The sequence below is a fragment of the Micromys minutus genome (assembly GCF_963924665.1).
Source record: "Micromys minutus genome assembly, chromosome: 3".
Lineage (NCBI taxonomy): Eukaryota > Metazoa > Chordata > Mammalia > Rodentia > Muridae > Micromys > Micromys minutus.
In genome coordinates, this window is record NC_137972.1 from 31,407,193 (window position 1) to 31,421,495 (window position 14,303).

Here is a 14,303-nt window from a genome sequence, read left to right on the forward strand (position 1 = left end):
CATACATGCAGACAAAACATACACAAAATAAAACTTAAAAAAAAGTACAGCAAATCCATGATGAACTTTGACTTATAAAAAAAGTAGAAGGATCCTGATTTTTTTTTTCACTATGGTAAAATAAACCACTGTGCGATACATACATAACATTATTTCTTAAGGGTGTAGTTCAGTGGCATTAAAAACATTCACAATGCTGTGCCAGTGTGACTCCATCCCCCTCCAGGATTTTCTCTTCCTCAGCTGTCAGTCCCCACCTGTTGAACACAAGACTCCTGTCTCCAATAGTGAATAACACAGGGCTCTGAACAGAGAACTCCAAGAACTGGTCAAAAATACTCAGTGAGAAAATCTGATCTTATAATTATACAAGATGACAGTAGTGCCAAAAAGAAAAAGGATCAACTCTCATGTACATAAATAAGACAGATTAAAGGGAGTCCATTCCCTTCATAACGAAGGAGCTGTGGCTGCACTGCTGAGAACCGAGGGTAATTTATGGCTTGTTTGCAGTTTTGGCATCAACTCCAATCATCTGCTATGACCGAGGCCGCTTGCTCTCCTCAGACATGTTAGCAGGTGGTAGCTGGGCCCAATGCCTCAGGGGAGGGGATTGGGAAGGAGGGAGAGCCAGCCAGCCAGTGTTCAGCTGCTAGCTGAGCTCTCAAGTGGTAAGCTCCCCCTGCACCAGCCACAGTTCCCCACCATGGAGAGCTGGCCTCCACAGGGCTGTGGGCCTGGCAGTGACCTTGAGATAGAAATCAATTGAGGTAGCTCGAGTGAGCAAGGACTTCTCGGGTCCACCGCATGCAGTTATAGTTTGGAGAGGAGGCAAAGGACTCCCCAGCATCTTTGGGAGATGTGGGAAACCATGAATAAGAGAGCATTTGATGAATTCCAAGACACAAAGCCTAAAAGTCTTAGGCAAGTGGTACCTTTACTTCAGTATTTTGTCATTTGGAAGGATATATAGTCCCATTGTAGATGGTAACATGAAAATGACCTATCTAAGTGAGGGAAACCGGGTTTTTTAAAAACCAAGGAAAATCAGACACCACACACACACACACACACACACACACACACACACACACACACTCTTGCACAGGTATGGGCAGGCACAATGGTGACAAATGGGATAGGCCTCCTATGGTTTTCACTTGCCAAAACTCCAGAGTTGGTGTCTTTAGCTTTTGATCTGTCTACTAGGGCTGGCTGGTTTACCCTCCCTGTTTTTGGGGACATGCATCACTTTGGTCTGGGAAAGCATGCTGAGCTAGCTGGCACCAGCAGGGGAGGTACCATGCTTCAAAAGTGGGGCCCAATGGCTTGCTGGGCTTCAGATGTAACTTTATGGTATTTGGATTTGGTGCTGGCACCGGGAATGCTGCTGTCATATGGTCTATGGCATTTCCAAGGACAACTCTATAAAACAAAAATACTTTATTGCTGTGACCTTTGACATCTGCAGTTGCACAGACACAGCAATCTCTAACAACATTTAACTCCAATCCAGCTTACCTGAAGAGAATTAGTTCTGAATACATTCACTTTGTTTTCTGAAAAACTCCAGCCTTTGCTGAGGCGTTGGTGTGTTTGCTGGGTGCCAAACTGTTACTTCACATATGTGAAAAGAAAATTGGCACCAGGTCCACATGAACTAAACTCCTGGCAAGGGCAACGCTGGAGCTTGCCATTGAGAAGATTAGATTCCCAAGAAACTTCTCGGGCCGTGGCCAACATCCACAAATTCAAAAGGAGCCTGTGTGTGTGTAAATATCCACACATGAGGAGACACTGGCTTCTCCTTGTGTGTTCAGCTTGGAGGTCTATTAGTCACTCGAGTTACCTGGAGCTTAAACAGCTCAGCTGTACACATTAAATACTTAGCAAATAATAAACATGTATTAATAAGAGAAATGGGAAATTGAGAATGACTATTTTTATTTAAGTCTGGGCTTGTACATTGTGACTGTCTTCCTTGTTAGCCCAGTAATAGGGCATTTCATAACCTCCCTATAAGCAAGACTGGTTAGATCATGTGTGGAGTATACGTGTGTGTGTGTGTGTGTGTGTGTGTGTGTGTGTGTGTCTGCATGTGCATGCATGTAACTTTGAGTTGCTGTCCTGTGTTTCCAAGCCTCTTGCACTTTAAAAAGGTGTTTACAGGCTTTTTGCCTTTGTAGCCACAGCTTCGAAGGAGGAAGCAAACCAACAGAGGCAGAAGTTTATCATTCAGATTCTTAGAAGTGATCCAAGTGTTGAGACGGCTGAAGATAGCACTTCTAGAACCCCACATTCCACACGGCCCAGTGGTAGCATAGCTACGGCACCAAGCCATGGCAGGATACATCTCTAACTCTTCTTGGTTTGTCTCTTTGTGATCCTCTCCCTAGACTGTGATGCAGAGGGGCTTGGGGACCAATTCAGATGAGACAAGAGCATCATTTGAAATGCACATGGGAAACTTCTTTGCTTTTAAACTTGGGTTTTACCAGGAGGAATGAAATGTGAAATTCCAGGAGGAATGAAAAGTGAAATGACAAAATTCACTTTGGGATACATTTAGAGAAATTTTAGGATTATAGTTTGACATTCTCAAGTTAATTTTCTAAAACTAATAATCATGGACTTTTTTTTCTCAGTCACTGGGATACCACTTTTAGGAAGAAATCAGTGTTTCTAACTAATGGGCTTGTCAACCCCAGGACTCCATCTTCCATGTCCTACCCACAAGAATAACGTGTGGTCCAGTCTTGATCCAAAGCATGTACTGTCTCTAAGGGGATTAATTAAGAGGTAGATATTCAACTGGAAGGGGCCAATCAGGATTGTTTCTGATGTTTTTTTTTTCTCTCATTTTCATTTTCTTTTCCTTCTCTCCCTTCCCTCTCTACCTCCTTCCATCTTTTAAAAGTACTAGGGATTGAACATAGGGCCTTTACATAGGCCACACGAGTTTTCTACCATGGAGTAGCTCTAACCCTCTGCGTTAGCTTCTAGACACTGATGAACAGAGGTAAAGTCAACGGTTCTCCAACAAGGAACCTGTGGCTACTGATGGCTAAATTCTCTGCCACAGAGAAAGGGTTAGGTGCCTCCCTTCAGAATGAAGCCCCAAACATCCAGGCTCAGCTGAGATCCACAGAGAAGCAAGTCAAGATCCTGGAGCCTTGCTTTCTGCTGCTCTTTTAATCCATGAGCAGATCCAACACACAACAGCCACATGAGCAAAGCCATTTTGCTCAGGTTGGTTAAAATGTGTCACAGCTAGAATGGTCTGAGTTAAGCAGGGCCTCTGAACAGCAGGAGCATTCTGCTCTGTAGAATGAGTACCATGATCATATACCCACTACAGGGTTAGTAGCATCCACAGAAGGGTCCCAAATCAAGGCCGGGGACAGAGATCAGTGGACAAAGCGCTTGCCTCACAAATGTGAGGAACTGAACTGGATCCCTAAGACCCATGTAAAGCCCCAGGTGGTAGCAAGTGTCTATAATCCCAGCGCTTTGCTGTGAGATGGAAGAGCTTCCCAAACTCACGGGCCAGCAAGTCTCTAGTGTACAGCAGCCAACAAGAGCCCCTGTCTCAAACTAGGTAGTTGGTGATGACTGATACCCAAGATACCCCACTTACCTCCATACTTATGTGTGCACACGAAAAATTAAAAAAAATTTCTCATGCTTGTTAACAACAATAACAAGTATAAAGCATTTATAGAGTTATTTTATATAAATATACCACTAACCTGAAATGTGTTTATTGATTCAGGAGTTTGGAGCGCAAACACTCTTGCCTATATCTTATCACCTTTGTTCATTTACCTCGTGGGACAAGGCTAAGAGCCACACTAGGGCAGCATGAAAGCATCCACTCAGAGAAAACTTGAGCCTCTCTGTCTGTGTGTTTGTATCAGCTTCTTCTCCACCTCACCAGGGCCAAAAGATCTAGAAGATGCTGGCAGGTACCAGCACGCTCTCTTTGAATCACACCACCAAACTGCTTCAATACCTGATTGCCAGATGAATAATTATAATCAAGTGACCATTGTGCTAACAATCGTTTAATGACTGTCGTCCGGAAACACAGCAATAAGCAGAGCTTTAATGAAGACAACTGGAGAGGGGCCAGGGTTTTATGGCGGTTTGCTTAAAGGGAAAGAGAGCCATAATCTGTATTTAAGATTCAAAGAGGCCTTTAATCCACATGCTCCATGGTAAATGAGGGAGTGGAGTCCTGTTTTGATCAAAAGTTACTGCATGCATAAAAGAAAGGAACATAAATGTCCCTTTAGGAAAAAGCTCCAGTAAATTACATTAAGTGAGTGTTTGTGACCGTTTGCTTTGGGTGGGGGTGGGGTGGGCTGAAGGGGCAGGGGGGTGTGGGAAGGGGAGAAAAACATCTGATTTTAATTTTGGAGAAGAATACTTGGCTAAAATAAAATAAAGGCAAGAGATTTGATTTGTTTTATATCATTATTGAGAATCCAGTGAGTCCGGGCTCCATCCACCTCACAGCAGGCATCTTTCCACCTGCCCATTTCTCTTCCCTGTAGGCCAGGACTACAGCTCGGGGAAGCCTGGCTATATTCTGACAAGAGCTCTTCACTGAATGACTTAGCAGCTCTCAGATCTGGTGAGCAGTACAGTGACTGGCTAAAGGCTGATGGGGGAGTAAAGCCCACCCAATTTTCAGGAGGCAGCAGGTAGCTCCAGCCCTTGCTGAAGTGGGGGAGGGGTAGAGAAAACTGGCTGGCATAGGCTTCTGGAAATGTAGATATTTTCTGCAAGATAATATGTAGCCTGGCCAGGGTCAAACACCACAGGCTCCAAACACTTGGCCATTCCAAGTTCTTTCAAGGCCCAAGAAGAAGCAAAGAAAACCCTAAACCAGGAACTCTTCCTACAGCTGAAGCCAGATGAAGACCCCATTGCTGCCTGTGCCTTAGTGTGCTGAGGCATGGAGCTCACCCACAGTTCCACACAGCAGTGGGGCTTTTGGAGCCTGCCAGTTCTTGGAAGTTCAAATGAAGAATGACCCTGGAGAGAATTCAACCCACTGAGCTTTGGATTGTCACAGAGTGGATATTCAAGACCAACAGGCTTCTGTGGCACTCCTGAAATAGCCCAGAATGTCAGGATCCAAGATGGGTATATGTATGTGACACAAAGGAAAACAAGCAAGCTGAGGTCAGAGAGAAAAATAATCACCTGCTAGCCTGGGGTGGACATCACACACAGGCCAACCCAGAGCCTCCAAGAACATGCTATCTCTGCACTGACCTAGGGAAGGGTGAGGGGATGCATTTCTGTCACAGGGGCATTTTTGTGACATTCTGTTGTTGCCAAAGTACAACCAAACCATACCAATGACTCTCTAACAAGGGAGTTTTATTTGGAAATAGAGACTATCACTGCAGTCCAGACAGCAACCCAGGGTGAGGAAATCTGAGGCTTCATCAGGAGAGAGGGAGCATGGGGTTATTTACTGGCACTTCCGGTACTTTAAGGAGGTCTGACTGGCAAGTGGCAGCAATAGCTATGTAAAGCTGGTGGTGTAGGGTGGAAAAGCAGCTCAGCCTGTGTGTCCCTATGTTCTATTCCCAGCACTGGAAGGTGGAGGTATTTGTCTTAAGCTCACTATAGTTTTGTCATCAATTGCTAACCACAAATAGTCTTAAAAGTTGGGCTAGTGGCTTCCCTGACAAGCACCTGGGAGACTCCCTGAAGTAGTTTTCCCCGATCTGACCATTTCCCCTTTCTTCATAGACCTGAAACTCTGTTAGAATGAAATCTGGGAGACACGATTTTGTTCTGGATAATTAATTTTCACAAAGAGTATCTACCTACTCTCCTTCTGGAACGTGCCCATTCCTATGTTGGGTTAAGGATGGAATCTTGGTGTATAGGGGCAGGACTCTGTCTCACTAAGTGTCTCTCCAGCAATCCTGGGTGGAGAACAAGCTTTATGGCTGCCTATTGCAGAAGAAAGTATGCTGAGCCCACCTGATGCTGTGCACATTGGGTGCTGAGCACACTGGATGCTAACTACATTGGATGATGCTCAGTCTACCTGATGCTCAGTCCACTGATGTTAATTTGGTTCTTGAATGTTCCAGAAGGCCCATGGCACTTCTGAGTGGACCTGATGGGTGAGGTTAGGTCACCAGGCGTTCCCCTTCAGGGACCCCTACCTTATCTCTCTCTTCTACTTTATAAGATAAACACACTGCATTCATGGTGTGGTGCCCCCTACCCCCAGGCCAACTGAGAGGAACCTCCAAAGCTAAAATGAGTTAAGGGTAATGTCCCTCTCTTTATGTTAAATATCTTAGATATTTTACTGAAAGAGAAAGAAAGCTAAGGCACTGAAACCAGCACAAACCCACAGACTACATAAAGTAAGGAAGAAAACAGCTCAAAGGCACCAGTGTCAAATTGTCACTCCCCATTGGGGTAGGGCTGAAAAACTTGGAATTTTATGATTTGAGCAGAGTGAGAAAGCAGAACCTGGGACTGCAGATCAGTGGCTCCTCAGAAAAAGCTGATCTTGCAAATGATATGTGCTGTAAATCTAGGTAGCACGTGGGAACTCACAGGAGTTAAGCTTTAAAACACCCTGGAAGTATGCTCACATATATTCCTCGAGGTAGCAAGATGTTGCTCATCACAACAAACTGCCACATGCAAATCACGTCCCTTGACATTCCAAGGTTCCTGACAATCCCAAAGGCTGGGGTAATTTGCCAGTCAAATATTCTGAGAGTCCCCATTATGGAAGAGGATCACATAAGCCACCTATGTAGAATGTACCACTCCATTTGGTTCTAGGGAACAGAAGACAAAGGAAATACAGTCATGTTGGGCATAACTTGTTCTGCTTGCTTGACCCTTCGATAAGAACAATTTTGAAAATGTCACCAATCTTTTCTTGACTCTTGAGTCATGTGACATGAATGTGGCTGCTGCACCTTGTTATTACCACTGTCAGAACAATTCCCAGACCTGACCAATAATTGCCATATTGACTGGGTCACTGGAGAACCAGGCCAGAAGGCCATTACAGACAGGCTCTCTCTGCTGGCTCCATTGAGCTGGAAGAGGTATCCCAGAACTGTGGCTGCCATGTTACAAAGCCCTTTCCTAGGTTGGTTTGGAATCGGTGTAGTATTATAGAAACAGGAACACAATTTAGGATGGCACTTTTCTGAGTTCTTCAAAACAAACCAAACACTGGACACATTACTGGGCCCAGACCTGTTTAATACGACTGAGATAACCGCAGACAAGCCACTGAGTGCAGAAGTGCTCCCCGATCACTCATCCTTAGTTCCCTGCCAAGTCAAATATGCATCCATGTACCCACTTATCCATCTACTGATCCATGTACCTGTCTATCTACCCATGCATCCACCCACTCACTCATCTATATACCCATCCTCCCATCCATTCAGCCAGCAATGTATGCTTTCATTGAGTTCAAGGATAGCCTCAGCCACTGAGCAAAAGTTTAAAAAAAAAAAGCTTGTCTGATATGTGAAAGACCTCATGCTCAAACACACGTATTGCACCCCCCACAACTACACAACACACACACAGAAATTGATGGACTAAAAATAGTGGGTCTTCAGGTGTGGTTTGACACTTGTCCCTAAAGCCAGATGTGCAAGGACATTTTGTGAGTAGTGTTTCTGCATCTTACTACCTTCTAGCAAGCCACCCTCTGATAACAAGTCAGGGCTTGATTACCAATGTGCCTGGCTTAATGGTGCAAATGAGCATATTCCCTGAGAGATGGGAGAGAGCCATAATGCAAAGTACAACAAGACAGGGCGGCTGCATGCCGCTCCAGCATGTCCACCAGCGACTACCCAGTCATACAGAGCATGCCACCAGCAGAGCAAAGCCACACTGCCTACAGACATCACAAGCACACATGTCTACTCAGGGGACTATGCTAAACATATCAGACCAAGATGACATCTGGTGAGTCTCTGGTGAATCCAAGTCCCTCGCAGCGACCCGTAACTCATGGGTGAGCAATGGTTAGCCCCTCCCCAACCCATCAAGTGTACCTAGAATCCCACAGGAATTATGAGGAACAGGTCCCAGGGCTTGAGAGAATGAGGTAGGTAGGCTGTAAGCTCTTTCTGCTGTGCCACAGCTTTTTCTGTGACATAGTTCACTGCCAAGAACGCCACTTCTCCACAAGGAGAAGACTAATGATTGACGGGAGCTCACTTGAGGGATCAGATATTCTTCTTAAGTAGCCCAGTGCCTAACTCTCAGTGTGCAAACTTTGGGTATTTTAGTGAAAAAAGAGCCTAGTAGGGGACAGGGAGATGATTCAGTAGGTGAACGCATGTAAGTGCATGTGCAGGCACCTATGCAAATACACACACACTCACACCCACACAACTACACACATATACACAATACACACATACAACTACACACATATAAACACACGACACCCACATACACACTCACACCCACACAACTACACACATATACACAACACACACATATACACACACAAGACACACACACACACACACACACACACGGGTGGCAGGGACAGGGGGAGAGAACAGAAAGAGGACCTGCTGGGAGCACTAGAGCAAGTGCTGGGAAGTAGGGAGGATGGCAAGCTGAGAAGGAACCACCCTCTTAGGACAGTGCAGGTGGCTCCACTAGCCTCCACTTTCCTCTGAACTCACTCAGAGTCTGCAGAATCCTCTGGTGTTTTGTACCAACTCCAAATGGTTTAAAAATAATTTGCTAAGTATCTTCCTAGAGACATGGAAACCTGAGGCTGCTCTGAGCTCTGTCCAGCCATACCTCAAAGGATGAGCAGGGTGTGACTTCAGTCGTGCTCCCCGCTGGCTGAATTAGCAAGTCAGACCTCTGCCTGTCAGTCTCTGGATGTCACACAGCTAACTGTGCTACAAAGGCTGAGTGAGCATATTCAGAAAACCAGCCACACTATAGAATCCTGGTGTTTCCAAACAGATTGTCTCTGCCCAGTCTCTTAACTCAGCTACTGTATGGAACCTTGGCTGTGACATTAGGGGAGGAAATCTTTTTAAACTCTCTATTATTTTGGAATAAAAGAAGTCAAAAAAGGAAGGAAAAATATCAACGCATTACCATCTCAGGCATGTAAGGTGAGAAAATAAAATCTTTGCTGTCTTGAGAATTGATATATGAATGGGTGGATGATTTCAAATAGTGAGGAGATCCATGAACAAAACAAAGAAGAAGGGAAGCGCTGTCTGTCTGTCTGTAGCTCACAGGTGGATCCCAGGCAAAGCCTGTGTGAAAGCCTGGGTTTGAGCCCCAGCACTTCGAGAAACAAAACCGAAACCAGCACGAAAGCATTTGACTCCTGTCTGTCTTGAGGGTTGACTGGGTGAGACCCTCAAGCACATCCAAATACCCAGAAGTGAATTTAACCTGGAGCTGCCCAAGTTTTGCCTGCTCCTAAGAATTCCCCAGCTCCTCTTCAGTTTCCTGAGAAACTAAAGAGCTCAGAACAGAGCCCCTTTGTTCGAAAGCCCTCCCTGTGGGACGACAGCAGAATCCTGAGTCTCTGAATTCAAAGGAGTGTGGTCCAAGCCATGACCCTGGTGGTGATGCCAGGAGACACTTTTAATCCCTACAGATGAAACTTCACACACTCGTCCTTAGCATAGCCCTCTGAGAGGCAAATCACCATCCCCATACCACAAAAGAGCACTGGCAAGGCCTCAAACAGGCCAGCGCTCACAAGCACCACACAGGAAGCCTTGCACCTCTCTCTGCTTTTTCCATTACACCACACAGCCCTCCAGAAGACTCCCCAAGGAGCTTCATTTGTCTCTGACCGGGCATCAAGGCCATAACTACCTTGGCTGTGCACATGGGCATGAGCGACTGCTTTATGTGGCTGCCAAGCAAGTCTCCTGTGCCCGGGACTCGGACACAGAGCTGGCCTCCAGCAGCTCTGCATTTTAGAAGATTCTGAAGAATTTTTCACCTCTCTTTCTGGAGTCCACAAGTAAGATATGGGAAAACATACTTATGTCTTATTCAGAATTCAGAAAGTCACAAATCCCTGGCTGCTGGTGAGCATCTCTAATCCATTGTTGTATTGGCTGGTTTTGTGTCAACTTGACACAAGCTGGAGTTAGCACAGAGAAAGGAGCCTCAGCTGAGGAAATGCCTCCATGAGATCCAGCTGTAAGGCATTTTCTCAACTAGTGATCAAGGGGGAAGGGCCCAGCCCATTGTGGGTGGTGCCTTCCCTAGGCTGGTAGTCCTGGGTTCTATAAGAAAACAAGCTGAGCAAGCCATGGGAAAGTAAGCCAGTAAGTGACATCCCTCCATGGCCTCTGCATCAGCGCCTGCTTCCTGACCTGCTTGAGTTCCAGTCCTGACTTCCTTTGCTGATGAACAGCAATGTGGACGTGTGAGCTGAATAAACTCTTTCATGATGCTTGTGTAGGAATAGACACCCTGACTAAGACAACTGCAATCTTGATGCCTAGTGTCCTAAGTCTGGTGATGTCAGTAGCCACTCTTCAGTACAGTGACAGTAGTCAGCTGCTAGAGCCCTTCCTCTTGTGCCTGCAGGACCATCCATTTTCACATTAGGAATAAACCACAGGCTTTAGATTCTAAAACAGACCCAGAAATGCTCACTAGAATCCAGATACCCCTTAAATGTAATTACAGCTAAATTTTACTGCCCACTGTGGAAGATATAAGTAAGTGTATTAAAGCAATCAAGGATATGCTCCAGAGAGCACAGCTCTGGATGGAACCATGGATACCTAGAGGACCATGCAGCTTGCAGGAGGCTGGCAATCATCTATCTGTCTCTGTCTGTCTGTCTCTCAACAGCTTGACTTCAACCAAAAAACAAACAAACAAAAAACCCAAAAATCAAAAACCAAAAAACCAAAACCAACCAACCAAACAAAAACCAGGCCAGGTCTCCACAAAGCTCTAGCTAGAACATTTTGAGGTTATATCACTTACACACACACACACACACACACACACACATACACACACACCCCACAGTGGGAAAGAGGAGGAGGGAAAGAGAAGGAATTTAATTTTCAGAGGTTTTGTTTTATTTTATGAGACAGGATCTCACTGTGCTTCCCAGGCTGACCTCAAATTGGTGATCCTCCTGCCTCTGCCTCCTAAGTGCTGGGGTTTCAGGTTGCACCACCATGTCCAGCTTTGGAGATTGACTTGGTAAACAAAAATATTATCTATCATCTTTATGTATTGTTAACTCCTCCCTCTGAATTGTTATTAAAAGCATCCTACACACATTCCATGATGGTGGTGATGACAGATGTCACTTTGCGATTACTTGCTGTGTGCCAGGAACTGTGGTAGAGACTTAATTTACCCCAATTTTCTCAGTCCTCACAGTACCTAGCCCATGTTGTCACCTCCATTTCACAGAAAAGGGGCTGTCTCTGAGGATGGATCTGCAACTATCCAGAGGTTGCACAGGTAGTAAGTTTTGTAGTTAGAATTCTGTGTGTTTTGTATGTATGTACGCTTGCCTGTATATGCATATGTGGAAGCCAGAGGCTAATTCTGAGTTTTTTCAGGGTCTTACTGTATAGTCCTGGTTGGCCTGAGACTTGCTTTATAAATCAAGCTGGCCTCATACTCCCAGAGATCTTGCCAGATTCTATTTCCCACGTTCTGGGATTAAGATGTATACCACCAACCAACTACCTTATAAGCTTACTGTTTTGGTTAGCCTGGCTGGCCAGCAAGACCCATAGAATCTTCCTGTCTCTGCCTCCCAGCATCAGGGGTAGACAGGCAGACAGGCAGACAGACAGACAGAGGCACATGCACGTCACTACCACCCTCTACCCCCAAACACACAGTGGGTTTTACATGGGTGCCAGAAACCTGAACTTAGGTCCTCATGATGGAATAGCAACTCTTTACTCACTGAACTATTATATTACCCCAGAGCTCATGGAACTAAAACGTGAGTGTAGGAAGGCAGTTCTAGAACCTTCCTTGTAGGAGAGCCTTGCTCCCACTGCAGACAGCAGTGATTCCAGACACTCATTGTCATCAAACTTTCCCAAGCTCAATTTGGGTTTCATAAAAATGACTTCCGGCATTCATTTTTCACTTAGGGTACTTGGTTACATTGTATAATGACAAGTCCATCTGGCATTCCCAGGTTTGGCAGGAAACATGAAGGACTCTTGGAAAGTATCTGCTTGAGCTGGTGACCACAGAAATGGGAAGTATTCTAGAAAGCTATCCACTGGCAGAGAGTATCCAGCATCCCTCGGGCACTGGGACCCACAGGAGTGGGTCACATTTAGGCAATCTTAGCCTAGATCACCTGGAGGGCTGGATAAGGGAGGCCAGTTAGGAAAGATTTACTGATTATTCACATAGTGCAAACATAGTCTAGTCTTTGTTTTTCAGCTTGGTCCTCACACTTAAATCACACAGTCATTGCTCTACTGATGAGCTCTCTGGTGGCCACAGATCTGTCTTTGGGAAACTGTCTTTTCCTTAACTTTAGTCAAGTCATAGGCCTCATCCTGTGATGTAGGGGTTTGAGAAGATGTGGACCTGGATACTGAATGCTCTACTGTTTCAGGCAGTCATGCCCCTGCCTCTTAAGAGAGGCCAGTCTGCAGGAAAAGAAGCCATTCCTGTTCTCCTGAGCTGAGCTTTCCTACTGTTAGCATGAGGAATTTGAGGTGTATGCTCAAATGTCACTTTGCCAGTGACAATTCAAGGTGGCTTTGTATCCTTGAAATGACAATCTGGGAATAATTTAGAAATAGCACCAGAGGGAGACCTGAAAGCAACCTTGTATAAATGCAGAAAAAGATGAGCCAAGGTGAAAAAAAATCCCCATCCAGGGTAGAGAGATGCCCAAACACTGTCTGAGCAAAGGGCAGAGAACAGTGTCAGATCACCATAGAGAAGCACCTGGCATTCCAGAAGGGGCAATAACCCCAGGGAGGCTCACCTCTTGCATTTCTCATCCTCCCCCTCAGCATCCTATCTGTCCACCTCTCCCATTCCTTTATTCCAGGCTCCCACAACCCAGCCCCAGCCTTCATCTTTCCTCAAGGTCTTCCTGTTCAAAGTGCAGCAGGCTCAGAAGCATGAGCTGCTATGGAGGCATTGTCTGTGCTTCAGACAGGTCAGTCTCAGAAAAATGGGGACGCGGAATGCCAGGTGAATGTCAAAGCACACCCCACAGGCTTACACACAAAGTTAAGCCACCTCCCTGTGAGTTGACCTGTATGGTTCCTACAAGTGATTACTTGTTCCTTTCGTGTTCCAATGGGTATAAATGGGATTTTAGTCTCTTACAGAAAGGGACTTGTGGGCAAACTGCCGCTGCACAAACATAAGGACTTGAGCTTGAACCCCCAGAACCCATGGGAAAGTCCGGGCATGATTGTATACACTGGGATAGAGGGGGTGTGGTGGAGACAGGGGGATCTCTGGTTTGCTGATTGCCACCCTCTGTTCAGGTTTGTGAGAGTCATGGAGAACGGAGTGTAAAGTAGGGTACCCAGTGCCTTCCTCTGTCCACATGCACACTGAGCACTCACACATGCACTCATATCCCTACCACCATGTACAACTGGTAACCACTACTTTTAATTTTTTTTTTTTTTTTTGGAATGTCTGAAGGAATTCTGTGACTCACTCCATTCTGCTTTTCTCCTCAATGAATGTCACCCGAAGAGGACATTATCTCAGAAGCCATCAGTTTAGGGGAAGCCCTGCTCTGAACAAGGCTGGTAAACGTAGGCTTTGGTGCTCTACACTCCCTGGCAGACACCAGTGTACAACCTTGATGTGCATCTTACGGCACAGTGTTTTGGCAGCAGAGGTGTCACCTACAAGCTGGAAAATGAGAGAAACTCATTTCATATCAGGGCATAAGGGACACAAAGTGGTGTGATGATCTTCAAGCCACCACTGAGCTATGAAAAAGGATGCTCAGAGCTCCTACTGTTCCTCCAAATTCAAGATACCCCTTCTCACAGCATCAGGAAAACCATCAACTCAGCAAGCGCATAGCTCATCTGTGCTTGGTACTGTGGATATGGGTACTGTGGATATGGGTACTGTGGATACAGGTACTGTGGATACGGGTACTGTGGGTACGGGTACTGTGGGTACGGGTACTGTGGGTACGGGTCCTGTGGATACGGGTACTGTGGATACGGGTACTGTGGATACGGGTACTGTGGATACGGGTACTGTGGGTACGGGTACTGTGGGTACGGGTA

General features: G+C 45.8%; 1 protein-coding gene across 1 annotated transcript in view; it reads right to left on the minus strand.

Annotated features, from left to right (window-relative positions):
• ATG7 (autophagy related 7) overlaps window positions 1–14,303 on the minus strand; it is a 196,949-nt gene that overhangs the window by 44,176 nt on the left and 138,470 nt on the right. The gene's annotated exons all lie outside the window — the stretch shown is intronic.